The sequence below is a fragment of the Triturus cristatus genome, chromosome 5_1 (genome assembly GCF_964204655.1).
Source record: "Triturus cristatus chromosome 5_1, aTriCri1.1, whole genome shotgun sequence".
Taxonomy (NCBI): domain Eukaryota; kingdom Metazoa; phylum Chordata; class Amphibia; order Caudata; family Salamandridae; genus Triturus; species Triturus cristatus.
Window position 1 is genome coordinate 562,726,209 of NC_140587.1, and position 20,309 is coordinate 562,746,517.

The following is a 20,309-nucleotide window of genomic DNA, read 5'->3' on the forward strand; positions in this document are numbered from 1 at the left end:
GATAGGACATTATAATTATTGTGAGTGTTTCGTGCTGCCTGAACAGTGTTTTCTACTCCACAGCACAATCAACGAGCAAGCCGTAGTTGTTCAACTTTAAACTTGAAGCTAAAAGAGCAGATACTCTAGACAGCTTGGTTCCTGATTTTCAAGGGGAGATGCAATACGTGTCACAAGGATTCTTTAACTTCCTGAGATTCACATAGGTCCTGGTTAACTGGTGATAGTGATACTGGTGATAGTGACAAGGTTTGAACCCACACCTCCGAGGAGACTGTCTACACGAGTTCAGAGTAGCCTTTAGGACCAGGCAGCTACAGTATGCCAGTTTGCAAAAGGCAGAGTTAGTGGCTAAAATAATGAAATGACAACAGCCTGCCCATAGGGCATTTAGCATGGGGCTATTAAGCACATCCCATGGTTCTGTTTCCCATGCTCGCCACACCTCCGATCCCCCCCCCTCCCGCTCCCAATCAACCATAGCAGAGTGCTAGTATTTAGAAGTCTAAAGCTAGAAATTGATTAGCAGAGGGCAGAGTTTCAAAGAGAAATTCAAAGTGGGATGGCAAAAGTCCAATGTTTAGCTCTAGGGAGTATGCCTCGGTTTCACCATTGCAAATTTTATCTTTGACCTTTTGATTCTCTACCCACTACAGTCACACACATGCACTGTGGGGGAGCATTCTTTGACACAGAATGCATTTCTTCTTTATTGAGCTCGACTACCATAAGCTCCCCGAGCTATAATAAGGATGGACACCTGTGACCGCAGCAAATTATATGCCAGCAAAAATTTCCAAATGGCCTCTCGTTTATAAAGTGGGCTCCTAGTCCTTCACCCTGTCCAGGTGAGATCTTGATGTGTGTGTGACCCACATGTGTACTGAGGCTATGTGTGGAGTGTTTGTTCAACCTGGGTTTGGCCAGATACAAATCCATTTTGATTTCCTACATTGGAGTGGACCTGTAATGAGGGGTGGGGGCGGGGTTGGTGTTTGGAGAGCGCCCCAGACAGCAATATGAATTGCAGATATTATCCCCAGTACTTATGAGATCCTTTGAAATGGACCAGACATGAGGGCATGGAGGAAAGGAGAAAGGTTCTCTCCGTAGTGCAGGAAATATTCTTACCCCCTTGCTGCTTCATTTTTTCCGAAGTGTAACCCACACCTGGTCAAGTGGGGGAAGCCTCTACTTCTTTTGTGCCTTTGCTTTGGGTTTCCCCTGACAGCAGAATAGTGAGGTGAAGCTGGGGGTCTCCTGACACTGCAAGACACAAACTGACTGGACCTGCCTGGGAAAAATAAGCAATGGTCATGTACAGACTGAAACCGAAACTCTGTCTGCAAACAGTATGTGAATGGAGCAGAAACAAACTTTGCCAGGTTTGGGACCAAAAAAATCAGGAACTCCACCTTCTGCCAGAGGAAAGCAGTCACATACCTACCTTTAAGGCAGGAGCTGTCTGGCTGCTTAAGAGAGGCATTCTTGCATAAGGAACACACTGTTTAATAGGTTTTGAGAAGGGGTGGGGGGCTGTGAAGGAGTTGAGGCATGACCCTAGCGGTCTACTGTGACTCAGGAAAGGACCTCCATTGCTTAGCCGTAGGGTGAGCTCCGGAATCCCAGATATCCACTCTGTGCTGAAGCTGGAGCACCCGTGAATGCAGGCACTCTTGGAAACAGACTGCATGCTTTACTGATGTTCCACCAAAGAAACCAGGTGCCAAGAAGTGTTGGTGCTAAAACTGTGACTCTCGAAACCAAGGAGAGGGGCTCTTAGAGTCCAAAGGGACAGAGCACCTAATAACTGAATAGCTAAACACGAGATTTCCCTTTGGAACTGCTTGAATATTCTAATTAGGAACTATTGTGGCTCTTTTTACCCCAATCAATCATACAGCTTCATACCAGGACAACAACTCTTGATTGTTGTCGAGTTCAAACTCAAATTAACGATCTAAAAGACAACATTTTTTGTCTTGTGTACATTTTTTCTTTCCAGGGTGCTTTGTCTTTTTATGAATTTATACTTATTGAATTTGTTAGGAGCTTTTTAAATGATTTTTATGTCATATATTAATCATTGTATTTTAATTGGAATTCACTGTGATTTGAATTACTAAACTTGTGCATAAGTATTTTCACATCCTGAGTAGAGCGCTTCAATTGTGTATTTAGATGTAAGTTGTTGTCCTGTTATGAAGCGGTATGATTGATTGGGGTAAAAAGAGCCACAATAGTTCCTAATAAGAATATTCAAGCAGTTCCAAAGGGAAATCTTGTGTTTAGCTAAAACTGCGACCACATTCAGCGGTAGCATATGAAACCGTCCTGGAGTAGATGCTGCCCAAATAAAACGGCACCCCCAGTGAAGGAGGGACAACACCTTGCTAGGTCTTGGGTTTGGCTCATACCTTTTATTTGGTGGTGGGTTTGTGTCTGGTACTGAGGAAGACAAGGCGATCCCCAGCTTTGAGCTGTGCAAAGACCAACTATCCAGAGTGGCAATCTGTTGTACTAGCCTGCTACACTGCAACAACGCAAACGACAAAGGTGCAATGAAAGGATACGACACCAGAAAAAGGATGGGTGAGGCACCATCACATTTTGGGATTAAATAATCCCAATTTTTAGGAAGGGGTCAACTAGTTCCCCAAGAACATCCCCGCCAGTTAATGCAGGAGGGCTAAAGTCTGACTTGCACAGAAATACCACTTTAAACCTGTCCTAGAGGAGAAGCCTAGGCTGTCTCCCAAACCACACTAATTACTACATGCAATATTAGTGTGAATTAAAGCGAATTCTGATTATTTACAGTGTTGTAAATATACATCATAAACTACTCCATCCTCATGGAGTCAGCCTATACTCATTGAATTTGCCATTCCTCTAAAGTCAAAGCCTAAAAAATCCTGATGGGATTCCTCCTGATCTTTTCTTGTGCCAGGTAGATCTTTGGGCACCAATCCTGACCAGAGTCATTAATGCAGCAGTAGACACAGGTATGCCACCATCTTGGTCCACAGCCATAATCGTTCTCATTTTCAAAAAAGTCAATAAGGACAGCCCACTTTGCTACCGGCCCATTTCCCTAATTGATGTGTCAGCGAATGTTCTAGGAAGTTCTATCCTCAGCCGGTTAATGGACTGGGTGGAGGATCGACAGATTATCACTGACACCCAATATGGCTTTAGGCCGGGAAAGTCAACCACCGATCAATGTCTTAACCTTTATTTACTGGTAGCCAAGTACACCATTGCCAGCCAAGAAACTGTGTACTTGGCTTTCATGGACTTGACGGCGGCTTTTGACCGAGTCAACCGTAGGAAATTATGGGCAATTATGGGAGGTCTTGGTGTGGACCCGGGATTTATTAACATTCTAAAGGTATTGCACCAGAACACCACTGCCAGTGTCAGATACAATCAGGAGGGAAGTACCACCGACCCTTTTCCATGTTCAAGTGGGGTGAGACAGGGATGTATTCTGGCCCCATTTCTGTTCACCCAGTACATGGCTTGGATCAGGCACTTAGCACTTTAATGGTTGATACCCCGTGGATTGGCTTAAGAGGGATCCCCGTCCTGCTTTATGCGGAAAACGCGGTTCTCCTCGCGCAGACATCCAAAGGGCTCCAGGGTTTGATAGACGGCTTCGTTTCCTTTATGGAGAACCTAGATCTGTCCCCTAATTTAACTAAGTCATACATCATGGAAGTAGGGAAAAAACCGAGTAAAAACTATGTTTACTCGATTGGTTCCCATCACCTTGGAAAGGTGCACTCCTTTTCTTATTTGGGGATACTATTTGACAGTCGTCTTAATTTTAAGGCCCTTGTAGAAGAGAAATGCCGCACATTAGTGAGCTGATCTGGGTCAATCATGAACTTTTCACGAAGGTTGGGCAGTTGGTCCCCGGAGCAAATACTGAGATTATATAGCTCTAAATATTGTGCCAAAATTCTTTATGGAAGCGAGGTATGGGGTTTTATTGACACGCATCTGCAGACCGAGGAAAACAAGTACCTTCTGCGCCTACTGAAAGTACCTCAGAGCACACCGTCCCACATCATTCACGAAGAACTGGGTGTCAGTTATGTTGGAGATAGGCTGAAAGCCAAACCCCTAACCTGTTGGGCCAAAATATGGGCAAATACAGAGGCCTCATTTAGTAAGCAGATTATAACAGACTGCCTTGCCCGCGACCGGTGGCTGAACATCCCATGGCTTAAGTATGTAAAGGAGACTTTAGAAGCCATAGGATGCGCAGATCTTTTTGATAACCCCACTAAAATGTCAGTGCATGACAAGACCTTGGTGCAAGCCCGGTTCCAGAAGCATGTTATATCATGCAGGGAAGATAGGGAACTGGTTAAACAGTCAATTAGAGAACACCTCCTGACTAAATCATGTTTGGGTATCGAGCCCTATTTATCTTATTTTCATAATGCCCATGATAGATTTATAATGACACGGTTTAGGCTCAATCTATTGCACCACATACTAGCTGATCCGGCAGGATACACGACGTCCATAGAGTTGAAGGGTCCGTGTGGCTGCGACCATCGGTCTCCTCAGGATACCCTTCACTTTATTTTATTATGCCCTTTTTATTCACTACCTAGGAGTTTGTTTTTAAAAAGTATTCTAAAGATTTCTAGATTTAAACATGCAAAGGTGGCCCTGTTATTTTTAAAATTGTCTACAGACACACTGACCCTGCTCTGCACTGTAAACATTTTAAGGGCAGCCATCAGACTCAAACACAAGAGGTACCAGATGAACAAATTGTGATGGGAGCGAATATATATCACTTCTAAGCTGTCAAATTATTATGTTCCTCTATTAATTTTGATGTTTTTTATATGTACCTTTGTGGCCCGTGATGTTAGCCTCTCATTGGTCTTTAATATAAATTTCATGTGATAAGAGGTTCCCACTCATGGAAGGATCGAATATGTATTATTTTAAGCTGTTGATTGTTTTGTTTTTAAATGATGATGTATTTGATCTGCACTTTTATGGTATTTTTTTATACCGAATAAAGTATTATTATTATTAATTGGCAATTCATTGAGCTTGCAGAAATACCTGGTTTCCAAGGACAGTAGCAATACTTGTCACAAGGAGTTTCCTAATTGCCCTTGAAGTCACACATGTCCACTGAAACTGACTGCAAGCATCCAATTGAACGTTTATCAATCAATGTTGAATGACTATCTCTCTGTAACTTGTTTGCCCTGCACCTAAACCTGCCTGCAAATACTTCCCAGCACTGGACTTAGAACAGTAACTGAACCGAGTCCTAAAATGTGGTAATTGAGGCTTACTTCATTTAGCAATTAAATACACGCAAAAAATATTCATATGAAGGCATTTATGTATGGTTGTTATTTTCAGTGTGTATTTGTGCAAAAGGTGTCTTTAAAATCCTTGTCATCACAGTTACCTTGAAAGCTCGTTTGTAATTTGTCCATTTAGATCTGGAGGCCTGTACACAATACTCCATCTAAGAGAAGGATTGCTCTTTCACGTTTGTTCTTGGTCTTAGCCTATTTTGTACCATGATACACAGGTTTCCCTGTCTACTCCAGCAAGGGATGGACAAAAGCTGAGTGAGTCTGGTAGGAACAATGGTCAGAGCAAGGGATGGACAAAACCTGAGTGAGTCTGGTAGGAACAATGGTCAGAACACTTGCCTAAGCAAATCCAAATATTACATCCACAATTCTTATCCACATCGGTTTACATGAATACAACCACAAACCTCCATGGCATCTATCTAACTTGTGTTTATTGGCTCTCGCTCTGCTCAGACCTAGTGTCCATAACCACATACCATACATAACCTCAATCTTCTGTGATAAAAACATGGTGTACCCATCATCTTTGCTAAAATCAACTCAATAATAAAAATGATGGCAGTCTTGCACTCATCAACAACATTACTCCAACTTGCAATACAAGCACCATCTTTCAGATCCTTTAAGTACCTACCCACCCAGACTGATTTTGCCTCCAGCGCTCTTCCCAAACCCCTTCAAAAGCCTTGCTTATGCTCTTGTCCACAGCCAGCTTCTTTAGCAGCAACACTATCAACCTATTTCGATCTCTCGTGAGAAGCACACAAGTGAAGCAATGCTAAACTATTTGACCTTCACTTTGGTCCACTTCATTTATCATTTGGTACATTCCATAGGCCATCCCTGACACTGTGGCACAAGCCCTCTTCTGCCTCCTTCCTAACACCATCTCACACACCGAGCCTCATTTAGTCGACAAGCCCTGATAGTCTGCCCTGCTTAAGAAAATCAAACCAAAATTGTCCTCATCCTGATACACCAATGAATTGAACATAAACAAATCTTTTATCCACAAACGTGAAGAGACCTTGCATAACTCCAAATCACCACATTATCTTCTGGTCACTTCCTTCTATAAACGGAAGAGGCTAGGTGGCAGCAGGTTTGCTGTCGTTGGCCCCACACTTCTGGAATGCTCTTCCCTATGAAATCAGATACTGCGCAGCCCTGCCTGTTTTTAGGAGACTCCTTAAGACATGGCCTTTTGTCCAGGCTTACGAATAGATCTAGCTGGGCTCAATTACTCCTATACTAGCGCCAAGAAACCAACCGGTGTGCATGCGCTGAATAAATAATTTTAACATAACATAACCGCTAACATACGTACAGATGTGTTTTTTGTGATACGCAGCAATGGGAGTTATAGTTATTTAATATCGACATTTTGGGTGGGGGTCCGTTTAGCTTAAAGGGGTCATTTTTGTTGTATTGTTAAAAAAAAAATCCTCATTGATATAAGGGGGTTATTCTCTTTGTGATTTGATAAAAAGGGGGTGTACAAGTACTAGAGAGTAACTCAAAACACAGAGAATGCTTACTCGTAGTGAGGAGCTGCACTGTAATGAGCCCCCACACAAACCAGGAACATTGCCTGAGAACAGAAGTAGATTATAACTTCGAAACATTAGGAAATCGGATTGTGCTAAACACAGTAACACACTGAAGTGGGGTCCATATCAATAGTTCAATTCACTGGTTTAATAAGAAGGACTCCGCAAATCCGGGAAAGACTAAGATCCCGAGTTAACTAACATGGGGAAAAAACAAGGTAAGGGTTCGACATACCAGTGTAAATTGGTATTTAAAGCGAAGGAATCAAAACAATGTTGCCAGTCGATAACCTGTGAGTCAAATGGACCTTCATAGTGCTCTGCCTCATCTTATCTGGCAGCCAACCACTGGCTCAGTAGTGGCTGGGGCAATGTGTCTTATCTCTAAGTCTGTCCTCCTTGATTGTCTCTCTAAGTCTTTGTCCTCCTTGATTGTAGTTTCCATTGCACAGACGACCACCTCTTCTGCATATGACTTTTCCTAACTCTTTTTTCCGAGACCTGACACCACATAAAACTATTGATGCTCTTTCTGCTACCTTTGTTTTACTGTTTTAATGTTGAGCCCTGCAGACTTTGCTCTATGCTGAGATACTCTCTTTTTGGAGAGTTATTTGCAATTTAGAATGCTTAAGATGAAAATACTGCTCACAATCATGGTTGTAAATTGAAATTTACAAAGGGATACTTTATTCATGATCTAATTTTAGAACAGCTGCATGAATCTTGTCTGTTTTTCCCTCTCAACCATTTGCTGTCTTCTCCTTTTCTTAACTCTGCTTCTCATTCTTCGCACAATGCTACACCGTTTGACTTTTTTCTTCAAATACAAAATCTCCAACATCTGTGCTACTTGTTCTTCTTATCCTAATAATTCTTCTGCATCCCCCTACCAATCTTTTTTTTCTGTTCCCCTCCTTGCCTATGCAATTTTTATCTGGACAATCGGTCCTTATCTCTGACTCGAACCACTGCATTTACAGCCGATCCATTACTCACTCCCTTAATAAAATCTGTTTACACTTTACTGTTCCTTTTTTGGTTTTTATGTTTAGGGATTTTTTGTCTTCAGAGTTCTTTTCCTCAGTCATTGCTTCCCCTTTACTTAATGAAGCGTTCCCTAGAGTCTAGTAATCTTTCTAAATTTCTGACCAATTTCTCTACTTCCTTTTCTTTGCAAAATTCTGGAACATAGTGTTTCTCTCAACTTTCATTCTTTCTTCAAGCTAGTGATTTTCTTTCTTCAGTACAATCAGGTTTTCACTTGCCACTCTACAGAACCCACACTTTCTAACATTTTAAGTTATGCCCCTCATAATTAATACTTTTCAATTCTCTTCTTTCTTGATCATTATGCTGCTTTTGCATCGTTCTGTTCTAAAATTGGGATCTCTGGTACTGCTTTTAACTGTTTTTCAGCTGCATTGCTTCTTCTAGCTTTCACAGTATCGTTGGCTGTTCTCTATGGTATTCTTCAGGGTTCGGTTCTTAATCCTCCACTCTTCTTATTGCATACTATTCCATTAGTTTCTATTTTTTTCTTCTTTCAAATTTAATTCACTTTTCTGTGGATGACTGTCAAATCTTTCACATTTCCTCCCTCCTTTGACTCTCCTTGCAATTGCATTTCTGCTTCCTTATATGTCATTAAGACTCGGATGGCCCTGCACTTCTTAAAACCAAATTTGAAGAAAACGGAGATCCTTTTAGTTTCAGCCTCTGTAGCCATACCCACGCCGCCTCTTATATTCTTCTCATTCACTACTGTCCATTTTTCTTGCTGAGCTAGAAATCTTGATGTTGTGTTTTATTCTTCCTTGAATTTCTCAGAGAAACTCTCTGCTGTTGTCATGTCTGTTGACTACGTCTTCACACCAATTAGAAAATCATATATGTTTTATCTTTGTCCTCCTTTGGACTCCCCTCGTCATGTTTGAAACTCACCCTGGTTGTCAAAACTCTTTTAACATTTCCCAGCAAGTGTAGAAGAATGGGAAATTAATTTTGGAGTAATCACCTTATTTGCTCTTGTGGTCCAATTACTAAATGTATTTTCCTCCAAATGACCGTCCTGCTGTCTCCTACTCTGTATGCACTTGTACATGTTTTGTATTGTTATCTTATTTATAGAGTGCAGTTAGACCAACATTTCTTGGTTCTCTTTGCAGAGAAGTGGGTGATATGTCCAATGCAGAGAGCACCAAAGACTATAACAGAATCAACCAACAGACCTATCTTGAATGTCAGACGGTGCTTAATTTGAGATAGTGGGTTCCGGTGCTCAGCACCAGCACATATGCCAGTCTGCCAAATGGTGGCACTGTTTTTTTTCATTTATAGACTCGCACAACAACAGTTGTTTATTAATTTAATATACAGTAAAAAATTACTTATACCTGCCACTGTTGTAGCGTTTGATCACTCGGCCCAAAATCTTTTTGGATTTGATTTCAATCTATGACCTCTGACCATCACCAATCTCAGTTTGTGCTCCCATGGATCCTGTTCTGTGCTAAAAGACACTGAAATACCTGGAGGATGAGCAATTAACAAATGAGGACCAGGTATATGATAATTGCTACTCTAAATTGTTTATCTTTCAATATTTAATACTCCGACTAAAAGTGTCACAATCATAGATTTTACCCACAAGCAAATAATGAGTCAGAATCAGCAGAGTGTAGTTTGAAACTTAAGGTTTATTATATCTTTTCAAGGGCAAAGAACCTTAAAATAAATGACATACAATCCTAGAATTATTTAAGCAGGTTTAACAAAGCAGCATCAAACTCTGTTAGATCCGAGGATAATAGGACTAATTTTACTCGGCCGAGGGAAATAGTAGATAGCTATAGCAATTGGTTCAATAGGAAATCAACTAAACCTCATACAAATCTTTAGGAAAGTTCAATAAGTTCCAAGTGACCAGTTCCAGTTAGTTAAAGACAGAGATCTGTCTCGGTCCGTCACTGTAACCTAAAAGTCACAGCAGCATTACGTGAACCTTTTCAGCTGAAAAGGTTCTACTATGCTAGCATAGCAGCCGGCAGCAGATAGCAGTATTACATCACAGTTCGCATTGTCTTTTGATGTCCAAGCTGTCAGTCTTAATGCTGCATCATCGATTAGTAAGTGCGTTAAGTTCAGTTCCAAAGTCTGAGCAATTATACTCCATGGGTTCTGGGGTAACACCCCTTAACATCATCAAGAATGTCGGACCACTCTGTCCCATTTGTCGTCTTCGATAGGATGATGTAGTAGGAAAAAGTATATAATTCGGAAAAATTAAGGATTCACTTTACATAGCTCTCTTTACCATTGTAAGTTTAGTCATATGAACAATGAGATGCTCCGAGAGTAAACGAGATCATGCTCTCAAAACTTCCGATGGTTCATTCCCAGGCATCTCTTCCTGTATGTAACAGTTTTGTTGCAAGTACGTTCAAGCTGTGCTGCAAATGTCAAAAGAAGCAACTCTACAAAAAGTTCCCATAGACTTGCGACTATTTAGTACATGAATTCACGTTTGGTACAAGAAGCAAGAACAGAGGCCTACATGAAATAGAGCTAAATCACAATGCTATTATGCCAAAATATTGAATCTTATATCTCATAGCATAAAGTAGTAATTTCACAATAAATGCATTAATAAACATTAACATCCTCCCGCCTCGCCTAATACTAGCTTTTCCTTATAGTGCCGCTGAGAGGCGGCTGCCCCCCCTCCACCCCCCCTGGGAGAGCAAGTCCTTGCTTATATAGTTTTCATGCCTGGTTTTAGTTTTGCTTGGTTGTTTTTTCTTATAAAATGTTAATTCAAAACCTTCTTGTTGTATGGAGTCTAGTTGTGGGCCGATTAGCTGCCCCCCCGTGCAGGTTGCTCATTTGCTCATTGTAATGATTTTCCTTTTTGCACACTAGCGGCCGGCCTCGGAGGTTGTAGGCCCGTGACTGTACATAACTGCTGTGTCAAATAAAGGTTTAAAAAAAAAAAAAAAAAAAAAAAATCTTGTAAAAAAAAATAAACATTAACATCATAACATAATTATTTCGTGTAAGTATAAGGCACTCATACATTTTTTCGAATTGCCGCTGTTACACATATATCAAAATAGTACATAGATATCTTCTGTGTATATATGTTATTAAGGCGCACATACATTTATAAGAATGTTCGATAAAGGTTTCCCAGATGTTCTTACAACTAAAACTCATCTAGCGCCTACTTTTCTTTTGTCATTTTCAGTGTACTCATTACACATAAAATGCTATTTAATTGTAACACACAGAAAATTTTAATTTTGCATGTAAATCTCCTAGTCCCTTTATTACATTTTCTAATAAGATCGTAAATATTATGGTGTTAATAAGTCACATCTTTTAAGTAAACGTAAATATGATATATACTCATTCTAGCATTGTGCATGCTTTTACTATGCAGTAGCTAAATCAGAGTTACATTTTGTCATTTTCCACAAACATAGAGCTTAACACACGTTCGTCGCCATTTATGGAAAATGTTGTCATGATTTTTTTCTTTCTAATTCGTCACAATTTTGTAAGAGGAAAACCTCTCCTGTATCACCGTCAAAGCCATTCTTATAGCGTTGAACAGTTGGAATAGTCAGAATTGTCACACTTGTAGGAGTGTAATGGTTAGTAGTTGTGTTGTCACTAATTGTCAGTGCTGACAGTAACTACAAACGGTGAAAGCGGAATTAGCCTCCTGACGAGGGCCCTGGCACTTATTATTATTATTCTATTTTTTATTTATTTTTTCAATGTAAGCACTGATGTCAAAAGATGGAATTTTTTCTACAAGAAAAGGCGTGCACTGTTCATCGTTTTGCTGCAGGCACAAAGAACACTGCACACAGCTGTAGTCAGTTTGACTATTGGGATGGCAAGATAAAGGCTAATCAAAGGGCACATCCAGGTGTGTGCGCAATTTAAACTTGTTAGCCAATTAATTATTTTTTAAAGTTTAAAATGAAGTTTATTTTAATATAGATATTATATTAATACAGTACAGCAATAATAAATATGATGAGAAACAATTGCTATTATTAAACAATGCATATATAAAGATTTACTAAAAAGCAGGCAATGAAATCTTACAGATGGCCCTGTGGCCAATAATAATGGCTTTGAGAAGAAACCCCCTGGGGCTTCCCCTGGCAGCTAATATAGCAGACCAGTTAAAGTCACCTCCATTTCCGGTTAAACACCTGTAAAATTAGCCTCTCACCCGCAGATGTGCTGAAGTATTTCTCTGCTCAGTGGTGCAAGGAGATTGATTAGTCCATGAAGAGTTACTACAGGGGGAAGCAGCACTTGTGGCTTCATGTCCGAATCACTGTGATTTCTAGGTTAGTCCTTCACTCACACAGAAAGGAAGGGGCAGTAACACCTGTACTACGGACAAGTATTGATAAGAACCAACAGCACATTAATGTTAGGCTGCAGGGTGAATTCTGGCCCACCAAACATTCCCTGCAGCCCGATTGCTGTTGGAAAAGAAACGTCCAGGTAAAGAAAGGTCATTTAAATGTGTGCACACCTGAGTGGGGAGGGACAGAGGCTAATAGCAACAAGCATTTGCAATGCAATAGGTCTTGCATTACTAATAGTTTGAGTTATTGGCGTTGCAAATAAGAATGCAACGCCAATAGCCCATACTTTCAGTAATGCAAGACCTAGTGCATTGCAAATGCTTGCGTAGTGAGCCAGGAACCAGCATTGTATGTCTCAATGCAGTACCACAAACTGCTCCTAGAGGTACCTAGTGAGCAAGGTACCAGTATTGCCATGTCTAGGTGCAGTACCGCAAGCTGCTCCTTGAGGTCCCTAGTGAGCAAGGCACCAGCACTGCATGTCTAGCTGCAGTGCCACAAGCTGCTCCTAGTGGTCCCTAGTGAGCAACGCACCAGCACTGCATGTCTAGCTGCAGTGCCGCAAACTGCTCCTAGAGGTCCCTTGTGAGCAGGGCACCAGCACTGCAGACATCTTTTGGTCACAAATGGTACTGCACCCTGCAGAAGATATGGTAAATCCACCCTTCCCATAATGCATTGTATGCAAGACAGTACTACGAGTACATTCAAATAGCTATATCTAAATATACAATTAGTAGCTTTAAAATGTGACAAAATAATGATTTCATTAATTTTGGATTAGGTTGTACTCTTTGTGGAACAGATGAAGGGAAATTTATAGACGGTCTCATATAAATGTGAGAAGTTCTAGTGAGCGAAGTAACCATTGCCAGCCTAGCTCAGGACCAAGTGTGTGTCTTGCCTGAAGCCTTAAGAAAATAGTGCCTTGAGGCTGTAATTAAAACCTAGGGAGTAAAAACACATGTAACAAGGGGTGTCATCTTGGGTATCATCTTGGGTATCATCTTGGGAGGTTAAAAGAAGATACAAGGCAGTACTAAAGAGGGACTACAAGCCTATTAACCAATGAAAAGCCACCATTTACAAACAACAGGAGCCAATTAAAAAGATGGGCGTAGCTTTATGCTCATATCCTCAATACAGCGGTACAAAAGGGGGTGGTGATGGACGGAGCATCAGAACCAATCAAACACTCACACCCAGTCAACAGATCTGGGTTTGATCCATCACCGTTCTTTAGCCCACTCTGCCACCCCAGTTCAGACATGGCCATAGGCAAATCAGTCTGACCCTGTGCCTTATGGGAACAGTCCAGCCCGAACTGCCAAGCCATGCTTTCCCTGGACCGGAAACAAGCTTCCTAGGACCGGTTTCTGGCATTTCAGCCGTCTTCAGCCAGGCTTGCTTGAATCCAGTGGCAAAGTGAGCAAGGGACTAACGTCTGAGCATACCCTGCCAACTTATGGCGAACAAAGCGGTACAAAAGGGGGTGGTGATGGACGGAGCATCAGAACCAATCAAACACTCACACTCAGTCAACAGATCTGGGTTTGATCCATCACCGTTCTTTAGCCCACTCTGCCACCCCAGTTCAGACATGGCCATATGCAAATCAGTCTGACCCTGTGCCTCATGGGAACAGTCCAGCCCGAACTGCCAAGCCATGCCTTCCCTGGACTGGAAACAAGCTTCCTAGTACCGGTTTCTGGCATTTCAGCCGTCTTCAGCCAGGCTTGCTTGAATCCAGTGGCAAAGTGAGCAAGGGACTCACGTCTGAGCATACCCTGCCAACTTATGGCGAACAAAGCGGTACAAAAGGGGGTGGTGATGGACGGAGCATCAGAACCAATCAAACACTCACACCCAGTCAACAGATCTGGGTTTGATCCATCACCGTTCTTTAGCCCACTCTGCCACCCCAGTTCAGACATGGCCATATGCAAATCAGTCTGACCCTGTGCCTCATGGGAACAGACCAGCCCGAACTGCCAAGCCATGCCTTCCCTGGACCGGAAACAAGCTTCCTTGGACCAGTTTCTGGCATTTCAGCCGTCTTCAGCCAGGCTTGCTTGAATCCAGTGGCAAAGTGAGCAAGGGACTCACGTCTGAGCATACCCTGCCAACTTATGGCGAACAAAGCGGTACAAAAGGGGGTGGTGATGGACGGACCATCAGAACCAATCAAACACTCACACCCAGTCAACAGATCTGGGTTTGATCCATCACCGTTCTTTAGCCCACTCTGCCACCCCAGTTCAGACATGGCCATATGCAAATCAGTCTGACCCTGTGCCTCATGGGAACAGTCCAGCCCGAACTGCCAAGCCATGCCTTCCCTGGACCGGAAACAAGCTTCCTAGGACCGGTTTCTGGCATTTCAGCCGTCTTCAGCCAGGCTTGCTTGAATCCAGTGGCAAAGTGAGCAAGGGACTCACGTCTGAGCATTCCCTGCCAACTTATGGCGAACAAAGCGGTACAAAAGGGGGTGGTGATGGACGGAGCATCAGAACCAATCAAACACTCACACCCAGTCAACAGATCTGGGTTTAATCCATCACCGTTCTTTAGCCCACTCTGCCACCGCAGTTCAGACATGGCCATATGCAAATCAGTCTGATCCTATGCCTCATGGGAACAGTCCAGCCTGAACTGCCAAGCCATGCCTTCCCTGGACCGGAAACAAGCTTCCTAGGACCGGTTTCTAGCATTTCAGCCGTCTTCAGCCAGACTGGCTTGAATCCAGTGGCAAAGTGAGCAAGGGACTCACGTCTGAGCATACCCTGCCAACTTATGGCGAACAAAGCGGTACAAAAGGGGGTGGTGATGGACGGAGCATCAGAACCAATCAAACACTCACACCCAGTCAACAGATCTGGGTTTGATCCATCACTGTTCTTTAGCCCACTCTGCCACCCCAGTTCAGACATGGCCATATGCAAATCAGTCTGACCCTGTGCCTCATGGGAACAGTCCAGCCCGAACTGCCAAGCTATGCCTTCCCTGGACCGGAAACAAGCTTCCTAGGACCGGTTTCTGGCATTTCAGCCGTCTTCAGCCAGGCTTGCTTGAATCCAGTGGCAAAGTGAGCAAGGGACTCAAGCTATCCTGGCTAAAGAGGGGTGAAACCCCGAAACCGGTCCTAGGATGCTTGTTTCCAGTCCAGGGAGGACCTGGCTTGGCAGTTCGGGCTGGACTGTTCCCATGAGGCACAGGGTCAAGACTGATTTGGATATGGCTGGGTTCAAACTGGAATGGCATGGTGAGCAAAAAAACGATGGATTTAGGCCCAGATCTCTGTACTGGGGTGAATGTATGACATTGTTCTGCATTCTGTCCATCAATTGTTGTTTTTGCACATATCCTGATTACAGCATGTCTCGAAGAGACAGCGCAAGTGCTGCCTAGGTGAGACCTAAAAATTTGTGATTTCTATCCACGTGCGACTCTCGTCAGAGTGTAGAAGCCGCTGGAGGGACAATGCAGAATAAAGCCCAGCACGAACCGCAAAACTGAGAAAAACACTGTACCATAACTGCCTTTGTCAATCCCACAACAAAGACAAACCTCACATTTTTTGTGCCTATTCTTGTGTTATCCAGACTGAAAGGAACAAGGAGAGGTCAAATGGGATTGGATTTGCAAAATTTGCAGTGTCATCTTCGCTACAAATCATTTGTAAACTACTCCTGTACGTTAATTCTTGAACATGCTCTTTTTTTTTTTTGTCTACTGAGGCCCTCATTACGATGAGAGTCGGAAAGAAATTTCCGAGGCTCATTGCGGGTTCAATTTCAATCGCCGCATTACGATGCAGGCGGTCAAGGAGCCCGTCGGCCAGTTGGAGGCCAGCATGCATTCCCTATGGACAGCGTTTCTGCCATAGGGATTACGATGTTGGTTTCTGACAGGCATTCCATGTCGGGCTTTCCGACATGGAAAGCCTTTCGGAAAGCGACATTGGGGGCCTCTAGGAAGGGCCCCCTTCACCCTGCGGCCTCCAGTTGGGGGCTGAGGGGACACCTATGGTGCCCCCCTGTTAAACCCTGTACTCCGTGGTAGGCACCTCAGAGTGCCTGCCACACGGTGCAGGGATGAACAGATTCTCCTATTTGTCCATTGGAGCTTGTGATGCAGCTGGCTTACGGCCGCAGCACAAGTTCCCATAGACAAATGGGAGTATGTGACCACACCATGTGCGGTCGCATTGTAATTGCGATGTCGGGAGCGCAACACCACCCAACATCGTAATTAGGACCTCTGTGGCTAAAAGATTGTTTACCCTTAATTAATATTCTTAATTTGCACACAACAAGACTACTTCTTGGTGCCAGCAATAAAGCACTGTGAAATCTGCCTAGGAACACACAAGTCGGTCAAATGGAGACGCCAGGATTCATGTCACGTCTTCTGATGGCCACTAACCAGAATCTCTGCTTTTCATTCACCTCGATTTCCTACACCCATGAATGATGGCCACAGGAGGTACAGTATGAAGAAATGGTCTGTTAGAGTAGAAGCAGAGAGTCGATCTGTGGATATCCATTTCTAACTATTTAAAAGGATATCCAGAGGAAGGGTCCCCAAGTCCCCTTGTGAAGAGGTATGTACACAATCCATTTCTAAGAAATGTTATTGGTTGATGTAGGTCCAAAATTGTCAAATTTGAATACCTCATATCTGCAGCGGGTGATTGCAATGCTGCACGTACATCACCATTATTTTTTACTTCGAAGAATATGATGGCCTAGTTTATGAGTGGAACAATATTCCAAAGGCGATCCAGAAAACCGAAACATATGCTAGACTTCTTTCTAAACTGTATCTCTGGGACAAGTTGTGGTTGACAATTGACCCTGGCTCTGTAATGTCAGTCTCAGTGTGTCTTGGAGCCGATCTACGAAGTCTCTGTCCTCCTGGACTGTAGGTTCCATTGCATTGACAACCGCCTACTCCACATAAGACATTTCCTTACTCTCTTTTCCGAGGCCTAACACCACGTGCTAAAGCTATTGATTCTCTATCTGCTCCCATTTTACATTGTTTTCACTTTTATTCTGCACTGGTGAAATCTTTCAGTCCAAAGATCATGTTCAATGATGTTGAACACTGCTGATCACTCTCATAAAGTCCAAACAACTCTGTCAGTATTTAAGTGTCAGATCATTATGGACTGGCATTACATCTTCTCAGGTGCTCATACCGGTCGAAAGTCTATCTTTAAACATGCACATAGATGATTTCCCTCCGCAAAATGGTGGATTTATGTAGCTGTCACTTTCTACAAGGTATGCTAGCGCATGGCAGTTGAGAGATTGGTAAATAATTGCTTTGATCTTTTAGAGTGAACATAATTATATGTAGTGGCCTCGATACTTCTGACTTAAATGTTACAGAGACCATACTGTTTTTAAGGAGCACTTTAAGATAACCAATAACTCCTCATTCATGAGAGGCATTAATTGCTTCTTGATTTTGGGGTGATCCTTATAGTGGAATGACAGTTATTAGACAAGAATCCATTTGATATAACAGAGGGTCATCCAAAGTGAAAATGGAACTGGGACATTTTTAATCCTGGTTCTGCTAGTAATGGTATATTTTTTGCTCCTTTTCTGATCTGATTTTAGCATTCAACTTTATACAAAACTAACCAGACAATTTGTCACAGATGTTCCTGTAAGGAATTAATTTCAACTGTGTGGTGACTGGAGTTTTACATTCAAAGACTAACCCTAAGAGGTTTTTTCAAACTATTTACCAATGACCTTAAATGACCAGAGAAAAATTACTTGGCTTTCTCGATCTTAGCTTGTGTTACGTAAATTTAGGTGAATTTGCTACGTTAGCATCAAGGGACCAATCAGCCTTCCAAAGCAGTCCAGTTCATGATCTAATTTTAGAACAACTGCATGAATCTTGTCTGTTTTGCACTCTCAACCATTTGCTGTCTTCTCCTTTTCTTAACTCTGCTTCTCATTCTTCGCACAATGCTACACCTTTTGACTTTTTACTTCAAATCCAAAATCTCCAACATCTGTGCTACTTGTTCTTCTTATCCTAATAATTCTGCTGCATCCCCCTACCAAAATCTTTTTTCTCTGTTCCTCTCCTTACCTATGCAATTTTTATCTAGACAATCGGTCCTTATCTCTGACTCGAACCACTGCATTTACAGCTGATCCAAAATCTGGTTACACTTTACTGTTCAATGTCTAGTTTGCAGACAACTAGTTCTAGGATGGTGTTATTTATCCACTTCAAAGTTTGGAACAGGGCCATAAACAAGACCTCCGTTCCAACCCTGAAATTAACTGTATTGTGCTCAGGATGGGTTTTGCAACTTTATTTCAGTGTTTCAGTACTGAGTTTTATTCTGGTTTCTACCTTTGTACCAGAGGGTTTCTGCTCTAATAGACCATACTGAAACACGGAATCTCATAAAGGTCTGTCCAAATACTGCAGAAAGAAATAAGGTTCAGGGAGCCTTTGCAGCATGCAGGTGGGGAGTGCGTAAAGGCTGGCTATGTTGCGTGCACACTGTGCTCCACTTAGAATATTATTATTTGCCACTAAGAAAATGCTTCAGTTTCTTGTCCTGTGGACAAGATATGCCACAGTTGGGTAAGGGCAAAGAGTAAAAGGGACAATAGTGTGATGGGCTTATGCATTTTAGCGCATTGAGCATCAAGTGTTCTGAGGTACATGGGTTCAGGGATGTCAAGATCTGAATACCATGCTTCCAAGAATGGTGATGTTGTTGAATTGTAGCAGTCGCTGTAGTTCCTTCAAAAAGTCACATCCATGCCCTGAATTGCTGTTTGGCAAGAGTATAGGTTTTTGACTATAACCTTAAAAAACAAACTTCCTCCTAGAAGGTTTATTTGCATACTTGGTGTTGAAGGTCCAAAAACATTAGGAAGGCTAGTAGCCAGAAGATGGTGAGTGAGAGAGGAAGATTGGTAGCAGCACTCACATTGCTGATCAATGAAAATGAGCTAGGATCAATAGATATCAGTATTGGAGAAAGTTCAATACTAACTTCCCAGATGCACAGATTGATCACCCACATCTCTTATCCAAAAGAACGAACTAGAGGATCTAGTGCCAGAACCCAAAGGTTTGAAGCATTAGTGACAACATCACTAGAGCCAACCTTGCTTTTTAGACATTGGACTAGTGCCTCTACCCAAAGCACCCTGACAAAAATGCATTATGTTAGATAGTCATCAATCTTCAGTTATAGAAATGTCAAGAACTGGATGCTGAGAAGGTCTGCTGAGTCCTCTTCTTGATTGCACAAAGAAAGGGTGACTTCTCCCAATAGCTACCGTGCCACCCTGCACAGAACAGTAATGTGAAAGGTGTGAAATGTTCCCTCTAGTGGGTCCCATTTAGGAGGAAAAACACAACGTGTAAAAATCTACTTGCCAATCTTGTAGCTCTTTATTGAAGATGAGCACTGGAGTGATCATCAAGGCACCAAACTACCCTGATTATTAGACTTAAATCCAGTAGAAGTCCCAACTGCTAGGATTCAAAGATGGAAGACAAAAATAGTCTCAAGGGGTGATTTAGCTGTGAAAAATCTACGAACAAACGCATTCCAACACATTTTGTTTTTTCCGGAGTTTTATATAGCACAAACTTGACCCGAATCGGGTATCAGAGCGCTTCACATAGCACCAGTTGCATTACACGAGGACACGTTTTTTTTTGTTAGGCACTGGGAGATTTGCCCAGAATCACAGGATGTTTAGCGTCATTGCCGAGACTCGAACCCAGTTCCCCAGATTCGAGGTCGACCGCCCTAGCCGTTAGGCCAACTCCTCTCTCACATCTTCTGCTCGTAATCACCCTCCTTAACATATGCGTCGATCAGGAGCTGAAATTACATGAAAGCATTCTACCACATCTTGGATTGAAAACCTGAGATAACATCTTATGTACAGACCACCATCTTGGGAAGGGATGGCTATAAAGTTTGTCTAGATCCCTGT

At 42.4% G+C, this 20,309-nt stretch overlaps 1 protein-coding gene across 1 annotated transcript in view; it reads left to right on the plus strand.

Annotated features, from left to right (window-relative positions):
* The window catches only part of LACTB2 (lactamase beta 2), a 187,047-nt gene that overhangs the window by 31,476 nt on the left and 135,262 nt on the right, over nt 1–20,309 (plus strand). The window lies entirely within an intron of this gene.